This window comes from Neoarius graeffei, chromosome 8, assembly GCF_027579695.1.
Source record: "Neoarius graeffei isolate fNeoGra1 chromosome 8, fNeoGra1.pri, whole genome shotgun sequence".
Classification (NCBI taxonomy): domain Eukaryota; kingdom Metazoa; phylum Chordata; class Actinopteri; order Siluriformes; family Ariidae; genus Neoarius; species Neoarius graeffei.
Window position 1 is genome coordinate 55,909,773 of NC_083576.1, and position 16,850 is coordinate 55,926,622.

Here is a 16,850-nt window from a genome sequence, read left to right on the forward strand (position 1 = left end):
TTAATCTTAATTATTGTTTGTGTCACAATAAAACAACAATTTTCACCTTTAAAGTGGTAGGAATGTTGTGTAAATTAAATGGTGCATACCCTCCAACAACCCATTTTAAATCCAGCTTATAATGCGACAAAACAGGACAAACACCAAGGGGGATGAATACTTTTGAAAGACAGTGTATGTGGACAAAGGGGCACAGTTGTGTCATGATAGTAATTACCCATCTATCTCATCCTCAAACACTCAGGATAATTCCCTGTGCAGACCCATGCTAAGCTATGGCTCACCTGCTAAAAAGAATTAAAAAAAAAAAGCATCTCCAATTATTTATATATATTTTCAGGTCAAGCTATGCATATCTGAATAAATAATTCCGCTTGCTTCTTTGTTGTAAACTTGCATTTCTGCAGACAGGACAGTAAAGTAAGACATGGAGTATTGGGGGGGGGGGGGGGGGGGGGGGACTTTTAGTTTGGAAAGTGAATATATTGTACATTTTAAAATCGTGAGCTTTAACCTTGAAAAACTTCAATGTTCTCATATGGGGACATCATCTATATCAGTAAAACAGCTTTAAAACATCTTAAATACAATTGTTATCATAGTTCTGATTAGTTTAATGCAGTGGTGGCTCAGTGCTTTAGGTTCAATAGTTAAGGTTCTGGGCTACTGGTCAGAAGGTTGAGAGTTCAAAATCCAGCACTGCCAAGCTGTTTAACCCTGCTCCAGAGATGCTGTATCATGGCTTACCCCATTGCCCTTTGCCTTTATTACAGAGGGTATAAAAGACATTTTCATTTGGGTATCATCCCAGTGACAATCAATAGTACAGTTTAATACCCTTAGTGCCTTTTTTCTGAAAGAGGTTTGACTGTTAACATGAAGTTTTATACATAGTTTCTACGGTCTCACAGGATACACTTCCAAAGCTCACCTTCAAGGAGAAAAATCTCAAAGATACAAATTATATCTTCCTTTTTTTCTGTTTGCGTGCAGGTATGGAGACACTGAAAATTGCTTGCAGCATCGCTTAGCTTTGAAAGAGTCATTTGTACAGCAGATGAACGATAAAATGCAGGGGGCAGGGTGGCAAGGGGAGGGTGCAATGTGGGGTCTGGGAGTTGAATCGATCCCATAAGATCTGTATTTCTCAGGATGGAAATTTTGCTAGAGTTGATGGGACTACCACAGCCTGGGAGCAGGCTATCATCAGTAGCAGGCCCTGTGCAGGAGGAAAGGAGCTGATTTCACCTAACCCATCAGTAAGACTAATGAGCCAACACCTGCCCCCTCTCTGAGCCACAGATTGGCTCCTATGACATTTAACGCAGGAAATGCTGGTAGTGGATAGTGAGGAGGATAAGATGCTGAGCATGCAGAGGTGCTGATTCAATCATAATGGGCAATAAAGCCCCTCATCATGGGTTGCTAACAGATCTGGAGCCCGGCATGGGCTAAATGAGAGGCAAAGTGATCACATTAATATACACAGGCAGCAGGCACTGATCTTGGATCAGGTGCAATGGTTCATAGCTCATTCAGCTTACCTCCTCCAAAATAATTAATGTTGATGCAACCCTCCAACAACAACCATCAGACACACACTAGCTATGAGCATCCATGGAGCAAGAGCAATGGATGAGGCCATGGTGCCCTGCCAATCCAAATTAGTGAGCTCAAATTGGGGTCCTCTATCTTAGAAACAGCCCATTCTTCCCTTTCCTTTCCATCTCTCATTCCCAGCACCAGAGTCACTTTCTCTCCTGGCCCACTGATAGAATAAATCACTGTGCCACAATAGTTTTAATGGTTTTTTAATGAGTCTAATGTTTTCTGTTTTAATGAACACCTTACATCAGCTTTAATCATTTTGGAGAAATGAAAAATTATTGAAAAATGGCCTGCATTAATTTAATTTACTTTTCAAGTCATCCCGGACCAGGGAGTAGAGGGATTGGGGTATGAGAGAGCAGATAGGAGGGAGAGATGACAGAAGGACCTGTCTGCTCTGATCTGTGGAGAGAAATGACACACCATATACAGTAAAAGGCCTGTTTTTCTTATCACCAGTTAGATAGGTATTTTTGCGACCTTCTGTCTTGTATATAAGTCTTTGCAAAACAGCTATTTTACTGAATAATCAATTCAGGGCATGGCTTACTGGCTTTTGAGCATGTCATGTACTTTGGTTGAGACTCAGTTAAACAAATGTAACTATAACACAGCATGACTATGACAAATACTTTGCTTTGTTAATCATTCAGTTTAGTCCATTCATGCAGACAATTAAATCTAGATTTGAACCTTGTCACCTTTAGAGCTAGTTTTAAAATGTCCTTCAACAGCGCAATATGTGATATATTAGTTGTAATGAATGTCTTTAACTGTTGCTTCTTAATAAGGAAAACAACTTCAAGTTAAGCAAATTACTGTACAATACACATCATCATAGTACTGGTGAATGCGTAAGAGTAACATCCAAAGAGATTTTTATGGCATTAAAAAAAAAATTATTTATATATATATATATGGCATCTGCTAAAGTAGCTATCAGTGCCTTGCATTCAAAATATCATGAGCAGTATCATAGTTATCTACAATGACATTGTTAAATTCTTTTAAAACTTAACTTTAAAGGTTGAAGAGAACCAGTACATCACATGCACAAATTCCCATTTCAGCAGGGTTGTTTTTATAAGGCTGTAGCTTTATAATTGCCTTGTGATTGCTTTGTATTACTTTAAATGTTTGTCCTTTATGGATGTTGCTACAGAGTTCAGCTCCACTGCATGTATAAAACATCATTGCTCTTCTTACAGGCAAAGCTCAGGGGAAATTAATGACCCAGTGCTATATCTCACAGGGGCCACTGACCAGATGAAGGTGTTTACTGCTGGCTTGTATTCTCACACACACACACACACACACACACACACGCAAACATTTGCTCATTTTAACAGCTCTGTGAACTTGTGTGCATGTGTGTTAAGCTAGGTTAGGTATTCATGTTTCCCCCACCACAATTGCCATCTGTGCTGGTCAATGTACCTACTCACAGCACACCATGTACTTTTTTTTTTGTAGGGGCATAAGGTTACAGTTTGAGGCATTGTCTCGACAAGGGCAAATCAAAGATTTTGATTGCACACACAGCATAAACATTAGGCTAGTAAGCTACAAATAAAACATCTAACTGAGAAATCAGTTGAGACATACTGGGACAGACACTCACTAAACTGTTCCTCTCTCACACCGATGGGATGGGATCCTTTGCATCTCAAAGTATTATAGACCTGTATATGTTTTTGTGGTTGTTTGGGGTATTTTTTTTTAAGAAACTACCAAGACAGATAAATGGAATTTCACAAAATTCCTCAAATAGGTATTAGGACAAAAATTCCATAATAAAATATATTGTAATTTTAAGAATTGCTTACAGTAACCAGATGATAACCTGAGAAGTACAAATACAGTGTCTTGTAAAAGTATTCATCTCCCCTGGTGTTTGTCCTGTTTCGTTGCATTACAAGCTGGAATTAAAATGGATTTTTGGGGGGTTAGCACCATTTGATTTACACAACATGCCTACCACTTTAAAGGTGAAAATTGTTGTTTTATTGTGACACAAACAATAATTAAGATGAAAAAACAAAAATTTAGAGTGTGCATAGTTATTACCCCCCCCAAAGTCAATACTTTGTAAAGCCACCTTTTGCTGCAATTACAGCCGCAAGTCTCTTGGGGTATGTCTCTATTAGCTTTGCACATCTAGCCAGTGGGATTTTTGCCCATTCCTCAAAGCAAAACTGCTCCAACTCCTTCAAGTTAGATGGGTTGCATTGGTGTACAGCAATTTTTAAGTTATCACACAGATTCTCAATTGGATTGAGATCTGGGCTTTGACGAGGCCATTCCAAGACATTTAAATGTTTCCTTTTAAAACACTCCAGTGTAGCTTTAGCAGTATATTTAGGGTAATTGTCCTGCTGGAATGTGAAGCTTCGTCCCAGTCCCTAACATCTGTCTGACTCAAACAGTTTTTCCTCCATAATTGCCCTGTATTTAGTGCCATCCATATTTCCTTCAATCCTGACCAGCTTTTCTGTCCCTGCAGATGAATACTATCCCCACAGCATGATGCTGCCACCACCATGCATCACGGAAGGAATGATGTTCTCAGGTTGTTGGGTTTGCATCACACATGGCATTTCCCATGATGGCCAAAAAGATCAATTTTCATCTCATTAACCAGAGAATCTTCTTCCATATTGTGGTAGCGGGGTCGTGACCAAGCATCAGTTTGTGAATGGAGGGCGGGGCCAGGGAAGGTGAGTGGCCAAGTCATTACACCTGATGTCAATTAATGCTTGTGTGTGTGTGTGTGTGTGTGTGTGTTGCAGTGGTAGTGGAGCATAAAAGGAAGGGGAGAGCAGAGAAGGGGTCTCTCATGACCAGAACAGATGTGTGTGTGTTGCGTGTGTGACTGTGTGTGAGAGAGCAAAGCTGAAAAGCTCAGAAAATAAGTCAAATAAAGTGTGTGTGTGAACATCAACTCTCACCTGCTGTGCTTCTGTGCTCCACCCACATCAGGGATTTGTTACAGTGGTGCCGAAACCTGGGAGTACAAAAAGGAACCACCACATGGAGTCCTCCCCATTCAAAGAGCTCATCCATGCCCTCGCTACCACCCAGCAGAACCAGCATCAAGTGCTGATCGCCCTCCAGAAGGAGCAAGAGCAATGCTCTGAAGCCTTGATGCTGGCCCCACAGGAAGATCACCAGGCATTCCAGCATCTGCTTGCGTTGGCAGGGGCTTCAACTGTCACCACAGCAGGCACCCTCACAAAGATGGGCCCGCAGAACGATCCAGAAGCTTTCCTCACCCTCTTTGAGCAAGCAGCTGAAACATGGGGGTGGCCGCCTGAGTAGCGCGCTGCACGCCTCCTCCCACTTCTGACTGGCAAGGCACAGCTCACGGCCCAGCAGCTCCCTGCTGACAGCTGACTGATGTATGCTGACCTGAAGAAAGCCATCCTGCAGAGTGTTGGCCGCTCCCCAGATCAACACCACCAGCACTTCCAGACGCTGGCATTGGAAGAGGTTGGCTGGCTGTTCGCATTCAGCCAGCAACTCCGGGATGCCTGCTGGCAGTGGCTGAGGACGGAAGACTGCGATGCTGATGGGATCATCGATCTGGTGGCACTGGAAAAGTTTATCTCTTGACTTCTGGAAGGAACGGCGGAATGGGTCCAGTGTCATTGCCCAGCATCACTCCAGTGAGCCATCGAGTTGGCGGAGGACCATCTGGAGATGGTTCCGATGGTAGGTGGATGAGGCACTTCTCCTTGTTTCCTGTCTCTCTCTCTCCTTTTTCCCTCTTGCCCTCTCTCTCTCTTCCCCACCCTGTTTCCTCACTGCGGAGGCGATGGCCGGCTCCTCCCTAGCCGGCCCGTCGCACCTGTGGTGTCCTCCCATCTCCCTGTTCCATGTCTGTGTCTTCTCCCCCTCAGGTGAGTGATTCCCATAATGCCGGTGCAGAGGGAAAGCCTGGGCTGGTGTGCTGACACGGCGGGGAGCCAGAGCATCTCCAGAGTCAGGGCTCCTTAATGGAGGTGGGAGCTGTGATTTGGATCCCTGATGCACCAAGGACTGCCCCCGATTGGGCCAGAACATATCACATACCGGTAAGCATTCAAAGTATACACATCATGCGTTGATGGATTCTGGTTGCAATCAGACCGCAATTCACCAAAGCCTTGTGCAAGGTGAGGCATTGGGGAGAGCACAAGCGGTGAAGGTGCTGTGTGTGCACAGAGCCGTCTACATCAGCACCACATCAGGGTGTCACAAGGAGTGAGGAGCAGCTCGCCCCTCTTCCTCCTCTCAAGGATTCCCTTGAGGATTTCCTGTTAGAGCAGTCATGAGACAAGACTCTGAGGCATGCATTTGATCAAGTGAGAGTAATCGATGGTCAAACTCTCCAGCCAAGCGCAACACCAGCCTTCCCATATTTCGCTATTATTAAGGATAGATTGGACCAAGTGATGCAGGACACTCAAACCGGTGAACAGATAACCCAGTTGTTGATCCCAAAGAGCCGTAGGAAACTCGTCTTCCATGCAGCTTACTTTAATCCCATGGCCAGACACTTGGGGCAGGATAAAACACTAGCCCAACTAATGGCCCAGTTCTATTGGCCAGGGATTCACGGGGATGTCTGTTGGTGGTATGCGGCGTGCTGCGAATGCGAATTAGTAAATCCTGCAGCCATGCCAAAAGTGCCTTTTCACCCTCCCCCTCTAATCAAGACCCCTTTTGAGAGAATTGGTATGGATCTTGTTGGGCCATTAGATCGGTCAGCACAGGGATATCGCTTTATTTTAGTTCTGGTGGAGTATGCAACACGATACCCGGAAGCGATGCCTCTCCGCAATATTTCTGCATGCAGTATTGCGAAAGCGCTCCTTCGTATTATCTCCCAGGTTGGGATTCCAAAAGAAATCCTGACAGACCAAGGCACTACATTTACAGTGGTGCTTGAAAGTTTGTGAACCCTTTAGAGTTTTCATTATTTCTGCATAAATATAACCTGAAACATCATCAGAATTTCACACAAGTCCTAAAAGTAGATAAAGAGAACCCAGTTAAACAAATGAGACAAAAATATTATACTTGGTAATTTATTTATTGAGGAAAATGATCCAATATTACATATCTGTGAGTGGCAAAAGTATGTGAACCTCTAGGATTAGCAGTTAATTTGAAGGTGAAATTAGAGTCAGGTGTTTTCAATCAATGGGATGACAATCAGGTGTGAGTGGGCACCCTGTTTTATTTAAAGAACAGGGATGTATCAAAGTCTGATCTTCACAACACATGTTTGTGGAAGTGTATCATGGCACGAACAAAGGAGATTTCTGAGGACCTCAGAAAAAGTGTTGTTGATGCTCATCAGGCTGGAAAAGGTTATAAAACCATCTCTAAAGAGTTTGGACTCCACCAATCCACAGTCAGACAGATTGTGTACAAATGGAGGAAATTCAAGACCATTGTTACCCTCCCCAGGAGTGGTCAACCAACAAAGATCACTCCAAGAGCGAGGCGTGTATTAGTCGGCAAGGTCACAAAGGACCCCAGGGTAACTTCTAAGCAACTGAAGGCCTCTCTCACATTGACTAATGTTAATGTTCATGAGTCCACCATCAGGAGAACACTGAACAACAATGGTGTGCATGGCAGGGTTGCAAGGAGAAAGCCACTGCTCTCCAAAAAGAACATTGCTGCTCATCTGCAGTTTGCTAAAGATCACGTGGACAAGCCAGAAGGCTATTGGAAAAATGTTTTGTGGACGGATGAGACCAAAATAGAACATTTTGGTTTAAATGAGAAGCGTTATGTTTGGAGAAAGGAAAACACTGCATTCCAGCATAAGAACCTTATCCCATCTGTGAAACATGGTGGTGGTAGTATCATGGTTTGGGCCTGATTTGCTGCATCTGGGCCAGGACAGCTTGCCATCATTGATGGAACAATGAATTTGAATTATACCAGCGAATTCTAAAGGAAAATGTCAGGACATCTGTCCATGAACTGAATCTCAAGAGAAGGTGGGTCATGCAGCAAAACAACGACCCTAATCACACAAGTCGTTCTACCAAAGAATGGTTAAAGAAGAATAAAGTTAATGTTTTGGAATGGCCAAGTCAAAGTCCTGACCTTAATCCAATGGAAATGTTGTGGAAAGACCTGAAGCGAGCAGTTCATGTGAGGAAACCCACCAACATCCCAGAGTTGAAGCTGTTCTGTACGGAGGAATGGGCTAAAATTCCTCCAAGCCGGTGTGCAGGACTGATCAACAGTTACTGCAAACGTTTAGTTGCAGTTATTGCTGCACAAGGGGGTCACACCAGATACTGAAAGCAAAGGTTCACATACTTTTGCCACTCACAGATATGTAATATTGGATAATTTTCCTCGATAAATAAATGACCAAGTATAATATTTTTGTCTCATTTGTTTAACTGGGTTCTCTTTACTTTTAGGACTTGTGTGAAAATCTGATGATGTTTTAGGTCATATTTATGCAGAAATATAGAAAATTCTAAAGGGTTCACAAACTTTCAAGCACCACTGTATGTCACGCACACTGTGCGAACTGTATGAATTATTGGGGATTAAATCTAGCCACACCAGTGTCCATCACCCACAAATGGATGGCTTACTGGAGAGTTTTAATTAAACACTCAAAAACTTAATTCAGAAATTTGTATGTGAGGATGCACATAATTGGGATAAATGGCTCGAGCCCCTGTTATTTGCAGTACAGGAGATCCTGCAAGCCTCCACAGGTTTCTCACAATTTGAGTTATTATATGGGCATAAGCCACGTGGCATTTTAGACATGCTACAGGAAAATTGGGAGGAGGGACCTTCACCTAGCAAGAACGAAATTCAATATATTCTCGACCTGCATGCAAAACTCCGCACACTCACACACTTAACCCAGGAGAATTTGTGGCAGGCACAAGAATGTCAAATCCAGCTGTATGACAGGGGCACGCACCTTAGAGAGTTCACACTGGGAAACAAACTGCTCATATTATTGCCCATGTCAAGCTCCAAATTAATTGCCAAGTGGCAAGGGCCCTTTGAGGTCACATGGCGAGATGGGGACGTCAACTATGAGGTGAGACAAATGGATAGGGTTGGGGCATTGTAAATTTACCACCTCAACCTGTTAAAAGATTGGAATGAGGGGGTCCCTGTGGCATTGGTGTCGGTAGTCCCAGAGAAGGTGGAGCTGGGGCCAGAGGTAAAAAAAGTAACATCTCAAACCACTCTGGTCCCTTGTGGAGACCACCTCTCACCGGCACAACTCACAGAGGTGGCCAAGTTGTAGAAGGAATTTTCCAACGTGTTCTCGCCCCTTCCCGCCCTCACCCACCTCATAGAACACCAAATTGAGATGCCCCTGGGGGTGGTGGTGCGTAGCCACCCTTACCACTTGCCCAAACACAAAAAAAGGTGGTTCGGGATAAACTCAAGGCCATGCTTGAAATGGGCATAATTGAGGAGTCCCACAGTGACTGGAGCAGCCCAGTGGTCCTGGTTCCCAAGACCGACGGGTCGGTCCGGTTCTGTGAGAACTATAGAAAAGTCAACGCAGTGTCTAAATTTGATGCATACCGAATGCTTCACATTGATGAGTTGCTCAATCAGTTAGGCAATGCTCATTTTTATTCGACACTGGATCAAACAAAAGGGTATTGGCAGATCCACTTGACTCCTCTATCCCAAGAGAAAACATCCTTTTCCACACCATTTGGATTACACCAATTTGTCACATTCCTTTTGGGTTATTTGGGGTGTCTGCTATGTTCCAACGGCTCATGGACAAGATCCTCCACCCTCGCGCTGCCTATGCAGCCGCATACCTTGATGACAATCATTTATAGTAATGATTGGCCGCGGCATCTGGAACACCTTAGGGCCATCCTAGATTCTCTGAGGCATGCAGGTCTCACAGCTAATCCAAAAAAATGTGCAATTGGGCAGGTGGAAGTATGGTATCTGGGTTTCCACTTGGGTCATGGGCAGGTGCATCCCCAAATTAACAAGACTGCAGCAACTGCAGCCTGCCTGAGGCCCAAGACCAAAAAGAGGGCGAGACAGTTCCTGGGGCTGGCTGGCTACTGCCATAAGTTCATAACTAATTATTCGGATGTCACCAGCCCACTGACTGATCTCACTAAAAAGGGAGCACCAGATCCGGTCCAGTGGATGGAGCAGTGCCAACAGGCTTTCACGAGGGTAAAAGCTGCACTGTGTGGGGGGCCACTTTTACACTCCCCTGACTTCTCTCTCCCCTTTATTTTACAGACAGACACATTGGACAGGGGACTGGGGCCCGTTCTGTCCCAGAAGGTGGAGGGCAAGGAGCGTCCTGTGCTGTACATCAGCTGCAAGCTCTCAATGTATGAAAGCAAGTAAAGCACCATTGAAAAGGAGTACCTGGTCATCAAGTGGGTGGTCCTCACCCTCCAATACTAGTTGCTAGGGCACCCTTTAACCCTCTGTTCAGACCACACGCCCCTCCAGTGGTTCCACCGCATGAAGGATGCCAATGCACGGATCACCCCTTTGGTATCTCACCCTCCATCCATTTAAGTTCGAGGTGGTCCACAGGCCAGGGGCGCAGATGGTGGTGGTGGACTTCCTGTCCCATCGGGGGGGGGGGGGAGTTCGCTGCAGGCCAAACGGCTCCCCGGCCTGAGTCGGGCGGTGGGAGTATGTGGCAGCGGGGGCATGGCCAAGCATCAGTTTGTGAATGGAGGGCAGGGCTGGGGAAGGTGAGTGGCCAAGTCATTATACCTGATGTCAATTAATGTGTGTGTGTGTGTGTGTGTTTGTTGCAGTGGTGGTGGAGCATAAAAGGAGGGGGAGAGCAGAGAAGAGCTCTCTCCCGACCAGAACATGTGTGTGTGTTGCGTGTGTGACTGTGTGTGAGTGTGCAAAGCTGAAAAGCTCAGAAAATAAGACAAATAAAGTGTGTGTGTGTGAACATCAACTCTTGCCTGCTGTGCTTCTGTGCTCCACCCACATCAGGGATCTTTTATGTGTCTTGGATGTCTGCCACATGCTGTTGGGCAAACTCCAAACATGCTGTCTTAAGCAATGGCTTTTTTCTGGCCACTCTTCCATAAAGCCCTGCTCTGTGGAGTGTATAGCTTAAAGTGGTCCAATGGACAGATACTCCCATCTCCACTGTGGCTCTTTGCAGCTCCTTCAGTGTTATCTTTGGTGTCTTTGATGCATCTCTGATTAATGCCCTCCTTGCCCGGTCTGTGAGTTTTGGTGGGCAGCCTTCTCTTGTCAGGTTTATAGTGGTGCCATACTCTTTCCATTTTGCTCGAATGGATTTAATGGTGCTTCCTGGGATATTCAAAAGTTGGGGATTTTTTTAATAACACAACCCTGATCTATACTTCTCCACAACTTTGTCTCTGACATGTTTGGAGTGCTCCTTGGTTTTCATGTTGCTTACTTAGCAGTGTTTCAGAGTCAGGGTCCTTCCAGAACAGGTTGATTTATACAGACATCATGTGATAGATCAGGGGTGTCAAACCTGATCCATAAAGGGCCTTGTGGCTGCAGGTTTTCATTCCAGCCATGCAGCAGCACACCTGACTTGGCTCATTCAATCAACTGAACTGTCTTCACACAGTCAAATACTTGCAGCCACACCCACCCTTGATTAAAGGGTGGGTGTGTCAGTTGATTGAATAAGCCAAATCAGGGTGCTGCTGCATGGCTGGAATGAAAACCTGCAGCCACACGGCCCTTTATGGATCAGGTTTGACACCCCTGTGATAGATCATGTGCTATTCTGATTGCACACAGGTGGATCTTAATCAACTAATTATTTGACTTATGAAGTGAATTTGTTGGACCAGCTCTTATTTAGGGGATTCATACCGAAAGGGGGTGAATACCTATGCACACTCCAGATTTCTGTTTTTTTTAATCTTTATTATTGTTTGTGTCACAATAAAACAACAATTTTCACTTTTAAAGTTGGAAGTATGTTGTGTAAATCAAATGGTGCTAACCCCCAAAAAATCCATATTAATTCCAGCTTGTAATGCAACAAAACAGGACAAACACCAAGACACTGTATACACAAGAATTCACTCTAATAATGAAGTTTAGTATTCTTTGTACAGTTTACAGAAATAAAGAGGGAAATAGGCACAAGTTATTGAGATGTTAAGGAATGTTCTTTTTACATCACAGTTTCACTCAGTGTTTTCTTTAGTAAGAGCCATTCCTTTCTTTTAAAGCCCAGTTTCATTTAATTATAATAGACATGTCCATAATATGCTACAACTCTATTCTATTCTATTCTATTCTATTCTATTCTATTCTATTCTATTCTCAGTACTGTATTTCAGTTAGACTGTTTTTGAACAAACAAAATTAATACCTACAGCTTATGAGATAGTCCCATCATCATTTCACAGGCACATGCAACATGCTGAAATGAGAATATTTAAAGTAAACAAGAGATGCATGAAAATGTGATGCTCTGTGATGAAATGTGATGCTCTGGTGCAAAAAAAGACAAGTGTGGCTCATGACAGATGGATGTGTGTGTCAGTCTCAGCTATGAAAGGAAGTTTGGTTCTGACAAAGTGTGACTGAGCAGGAACACTTTGATTCCAAAACCCCATTTATTTCATAAGGGCAAAAAATGAATTGCTGCCAATGGGAAAAAAAAGGGATGGTCAAAAAGTAAGAAATGAAAGATTGTGGTTCGGAGCTAATTTCATGGATGTGTCAGGTGAGTTGGCCAGAGCTGTCATATCAACTCTGAATGCTCTCCGGCAAAGCATGACCCAGCAGGACAGCTTTGAGTCTGAAATTCCATTCATTCCTATTGGGCCAAAACCAACAGAAAAATGACAAATATGAGAGAACGACTGTATCTTTCCAAAAGCTTGATATAAACTATTCCCGTATAGGACAGATGATTTAAAGTTGGTTTGAGGTCAATATCTCAAAAACTGTGAAAAGTAGTAGAAGGAGAAGTAGAGTGTAAAAGAGGTCTGAATAATAATAATAATAATCCAATAAACATTTTTGTAATTATGAGGTACAGGTAGTCGTCAAATTACGACTGTGTTTGGTTATGACTGACCAGTCGTAAACCGATCTGGTCGTAAGTCGGCCTATGTTAAATGAATGTACTGTAAGTATATTGTGATGTGCAATGATATTGTAATCATCTTAAAGTCTTATTTTATCAACATTTTCTTATTTCATTACCTTGGCTCATTATTTGGTTTAAGTCAAACACTGCAAATTCAGGGGTGAAAGTAACTTTTATTTCTTGCTGGTATATTATTTTGAGCCATAGTGCACGTGCGCAGCGCGCGCCAAAAAATACACCTAATTATTTATTATTGTCTACTTATCAAGCATTCACTAGGACTTCTTATCAGTCAGTAGTACTAGTATAGTACTTTATCACACTATCACTCTTTCATCCACCTGTATCAGTTTTTGATTATAAATAAATTGCAAACACATCATTTCAACAACACAATCATTTTAAGTACATTTTTTTTTAGCTGAACAGTTGAAAACTAACTTTTCATTTTGGACATTGGACACAGAACAGTGTAAAAGAACAGAAAAGTGAAAGTTACTTTGATTACCAGCTGCGCATGTTATAGCACAAGATCTGGTTAAGCCGCACGGACGCTGTAGCTCGCTCGTTGTTTGTCCAGCGAAACACTGCACGCATAATAGAAGAGGCTGGATGCAGGGTTGCCAGATCAGGCAGTTTTAAGTGCATTTTAGTGGGTTTTGAACATATTTTGGGCTGGAAACCGTCAGCAGTATCTGGCAACACTGGCTGGATGCTGGGCGCTGCTGGGAGCTGGGGCGGAAACTGTCATATGTTCAGCTAGCTCAGCTGGGAAACACTTGCCAGTCATAACCAGACGGTCGTAAAGTTGATCGGTCGAAAGGCGCATAGGTCGTAAGTCGACGACTACCTGTATATGTATCGAACTGGGAAGCCATCTGAGATGTGGGAAATTAAGCTCTGATTATATTTAAAGTATAGGCTAATTTAGAGAGCTGTCACTTCCCATAGCTATTCCATTTTAACTCCCACCCTTAACTCTGCTGAAATGGCCCATCATTTTAAAAATTATGCACCTCACATACCTGTCTCCACACCAGAAGAAAGCGCACTTGGGATCATGCAATTTTAGTATGAGACACACTATATGGCCAAAAGTTTGTGGACATCTGACCATCGCACATATGTATTTTTTGAAGATTGTATTCCAGCTATAGATAGATAGATAGATAGATAGATAGATAGATAGATAGATAGATAGATAGATAGATAGATAGATAGATAGATAGATAGATTTACTTTATTGATCCCAAGCTGGGAAGTTGTTGTTACAGCAGCAAGTTATCAGACAAGTGGGAAAAAAAGACACTGTACAACATAAAATAGAATTTAAAAAATAAATGAACAAATAAATCACAAGAACAAGCCAACTAGACAACGTAAAGACAAAAATTTAATTATATATATATATATATATATATATATATATAGTGTGTGGTGCTTGAAAGTTTGTGAACCCTTTAGAATTTTCTATATTCCTGCATAAATATGACTTAAAACATCATCAGATTTGCACACAAGTCCTAAAAGTAGATAAAGAGAACCCAGTTAAACAAATGAGACAAAAATATGATACTTGGTCATTTATATATTGGGAAAATGATTCAATCTTATGTATCTGTGAGTGGCAAAAGTATGTGAACCTTTGCTTTCAGTATCTGGTGTGACCCCCTTGTGCAGCAATAACTGCAACTAAATGTTTCCGGTAACTGTTGATCAGTCCTACACACCGGCTTGGAGGAATTTTAGCCAATTCCTCTGTAAAGAACAGCTTCAGCTGTGGGATGTTGGTGGGTTTCCTCACATGAACTGCTTGCTTCAGGTCCTTCCACAACATTTAGATTGGATTAAGGTCAGGACTTTGACTTGGCCATTCCAAAACATTAACTTTATTCTTCTTTTACCATTCTTTGGTAGAATGACTTGTGTGCTTAGGGTTGTTGTCTTGCTACATGATCGACCTTCTCTTGAGATTCAGTAAATGGACAGATGTCCTGATATTTTCCTTTAGAATTCGCTGGTATAATTCAGAATTCATTGTTCCATCAATGATGGCAAGCCATCCTGGCCCAGATGCAGCAAAACAGGCCCAAACCATGATATTACCACCACCATGTTTCACAGATGGGATAAGGTTCTTATGCTGGAATGCAGTGTTTTCCTTTCTCTAGACATAATGCTTCTCATTGAAAGCAAAAAGTTCTATTTTGGTCTCATCTGTCCACAAAACATTTTTCCAATAGCCTTCTGACTTGTCCATGTGATCTTTAGCAAACTGCAGATGAGCAGTAATGTTCTTTTTGGAGAGCAGTGGCTTTCTCCTTGCAACCCTGCCATGCACACCATTGTTGTTCAGTGTTCTCCTGATGGTGGACTCATGAACATTAACATTAGCCAATGTGAGAGAGGTCTTCAGTTACTTAGAAGTTACCCTGGGGTCCTTTGTGACCTCGCCGACTATTACACGCCTTGCTCTTGGAGTGACCTTTGTTGGTTGACCACTCCTGGGGAGGGTAACAATGGTCTTGAATTTCCTCCATTTGTACACAATCTGTCTCACTGTGGATTGGTGGAGTCCAAACTCTTTAGAGATGGTTTTGTAACCTTTTTGAGCCTGATAAGCATCAACCATGCTTTTTCTGAGGTCCTCACTCCTTTGTTCATGCCATGATACACTTCCACAAACATGCGTTGTGAAGATCAGACTTTGATAGATCCTTGTTCTTTAAATTAAACAGGATGCCCACTCACACCTGATTGTCATCCCATTGATTGAAAACACCTGACTCTAATTTCACCTTCAAATTAACTACTAATCCTAGAGGTTCACATACTTTTGCCACTCAGAGATATGTAATATTGGATCATTTTCCTCAATAAATAAATGACCAAGTGTAATATTTTTGTCTCATTTGTTTAACTGGGTTCTCTTTATCTACTTTTAAGACTTTTATGAAAATCTGATGATGTTTTAGGTCATATTTATGCAGAAATATAGAAAATTTTATATATATATGTGTGTGTGTGTGTGTGTGTGTGTGTGTGTGCTTTGAATAGGTCAATGTGCATTAATAGTGCTAAAAATAGGAATTGTGATGAATGAGAATAAAAACTGTGCAAAAGTGGCAGTATTGAAAGGGAAATAAATAAATTAATTAATAAATAACCTAACTCTAAAGGTGCAAAGTGACTAATGGCAGTAAACAAATAAGTTCTGATGGTGCAAAATTGCAGGAGGACCAGGGTTTTAAACAAAACTATGCAGCAGAGAAAACAGAGTTCTCTCAGTCAGACAAAGTTGAGTTATTGTACAGTATGATGGCTTGGGGCAGGAAATATTTCCTGTATTGGTCCCTATGTCAGTGAAGCTGTTACAGTCTCTTGGAGATGGTGATCCACTGTCTGTCCAGTGTGTGGTGGTGAAAGTGGTCAGGATTATCCATGATGGACAACAGTTTGTTCAGAGTCCTTCTCTCCACCACAGCCTCAAAAGTGTGCTGTTTGCAGTCAATTACAGAGCCAGCCTTTTTGATCAGTTTACTGCGTCTGTTGGTGTCACTGGCTCCGATTCCGCTCCCCCAACAAACCACTGCAAAGAAAATCACACTGGCCACAACAAACTGATGAAAGATCTCCAACATTTTGCTGTACATTTTGAAGGATGTTAGCTTCCTCAGGAAGTAGAGTCTGTTCATCCCCTTCTTGTAGACAGTTTCAGTGTTGAATTTCCAGTCCAGTCTGTTGTTGCTGGTAACACCCAGATACCTGTAGTCCTCCACCACCTCCACATCCTCTCCCAGAATGTGCAGTGGTTGTGAAGCTGTCCTCTTCTTCCTGAAGTCGATCACCATTTCTCTGGTCTTGTTGCCATTCAGCTGCAGATGATTCCATCCATCCCACTCCATAAAGTTGTCTACCAGAGCTCTGTACTCCCCTTCCCATCCCTCACTTATACAGTGGTGCTTGAAAGTTTGTGAACCCTTTAGAATTTTCTATATTTCTGCATAAATATGACCTAAAACATCATCAGATTTTCACACAAGTCCTAAAAGTAGATAAAGAGAACCCAGTTAAACAAATGAGATAAAAATATTATACTTGGTCATGTATTTATTGAGAAAAATGATCCAATATTACATATCTG